This window comes from Berghia stephanieae, chromosome 14, assembly GCF_034508935.2.
Source record: "Berghia stephanieae isolate SIO BIC M18660-M18661 chromosome 14, UCSD_Bste_1.3, whole genome shotgun sequence".
Lineage (NCBI taxonomy): Eukaryota > Metazoa > Mollusca > Gastropoda > Nudibranchia > Aeolidiidae > Berghia > Berghia stephanieae.
Window position 1 is genome coordinate 30554424 of NC_088373.1, and position 1549 is coordinate 30555972.

Here is a 1549-nt window from a genome sequence, read left to right on the forward strand (position 1 = left end):
ATATAACTCATAAATGAACCAACCCCCCCCCTCCATTCCTTCACAATCTTTCTCTTTTTACCACCCATCCCCCATATTATTTTATTTTCATTATTTGACTTTACTATATAAATATTTTTTCTAAATGTCTTGTCACTGCCACTTGATGAAGCCTAGAAGCCGAAGCGTTGTAAATATGGGAATTATTTCACGTTACGATCCATAAATTATATGTTAATATTTCCGTGAAAATTTCAAAAGTATTACTATTACTACTACTACTACTACTACTACTACTACTACTACTACTACTACTACTACTACTACTACTACTACTACTACTACGACGACGACGACGACGACGACGACGACGACGACGACGACGACGACGACGACGACGACGACGACGACGACGACGACGACGACGACGACGACGACGACGACGACGACGACGACGACGACTACTACTACTACTACTACTACTACTACTACTACTACTACTACTACTACTTCTACTACTACTACTATTACTAATTTCCCTACATATCTAATTAAATCGACAACATCCAAACAGCAATAATCATTGATAATCAAAATGTTGAATGGATAAAAGGGATGACTTTGAGTGTATACAAAATATTCACAGACTGCCATCAATTTGATGTCCCTCCTTACCTCAGTCCTGAGCTCTCTTATGTCATCCCTCAGTTTTACGTTTTCTTTCTTCAGGGCGGGAATTTCATTCTCCAATAGATTTTTTACTGTCTGTTGAAATAAAAACGTTTATCAAAGTTACACAGATTTCGTCTCCAATAAATGTATTTATAAACTGTAAACTATCTATAAGATTTAGCCTAGAATCTAAAATACACTTCAAGCAATATATAGTAATGAATGAATATACAAAATCGACAATCAATTTGATGTCTATCCATACCTATGTTTTGATTTTGATTATTTCTTCTCTCAGTTTCGCATATATATATATATATATATATATATTATATATATATATATATATATATATATATATAGAGAGAGAGAGAGAGAGAGAGAGAGAGAGAGAGAGAGAGGAGTGGAAGGAAACGGGCAAGGCATAAACAGCATAAGATATGCAGACGATACAACTTTTGATTGCAGAAAACGAGAAAGATCTTCAACAACTGATAAACAAAGTTGTGGAGAAAAGCTAAAAGATGGAGCTTAGTTTAAACAAAAGTAAAACTGAAAGCAAAGCGAAGCAGAGCGTCTCAGGGAAAGGAAAGATTCCAACATGTGACATCCAAAGAAACGGACTAAGTGCTAAGCAAAGTAAAAACATTGAAATGTTTATGAATAAGTAATGAAAATATTAAAAGTAGGCTAGAAAAGATAAAAGTAGCTTTCCGAAAAACGCAAAACATATTTACCATAAAAAACATCGCCCAACCTCTAAATATAAAACTGCTTCAATGTTACATAGAACCCATATTAATATACGCCATCCGGCAATTGGACCATCACCTCAAAGATATTTAAATGATTGGAGAAGCAGTTGAAACGTTTCTGAGAAGAATGCTGCGTATTCCGG

General features: G+C 34.9%; 1 protein-coding gene across 2 annotated transcripts in view; it reads right to left on the reverse strand.

The window, feature by feature from the left end:
• LOC144959662 (uncharacterized) overlaps positions 1-1549 on the reverse strand; it is a 147041-nt gene that overhangs the window by 24002 nt on the left and 121490 nt on the right. The window contains exon 1 of one of the 2 annotated variants that reach the window (XM_078892329.1): positions 655-808. The exons of the other annotated variant lie outside the window; for it this stretch is intronic. The gene's annotated coding sequence lies outside the window, so the exon portion shown is untranslated. Of the gene's footprint in view, positions 1-654; positions 809-1549 lie in introns of those variants that run through there. 2 annotated transcript variants of the gene reach the window in all.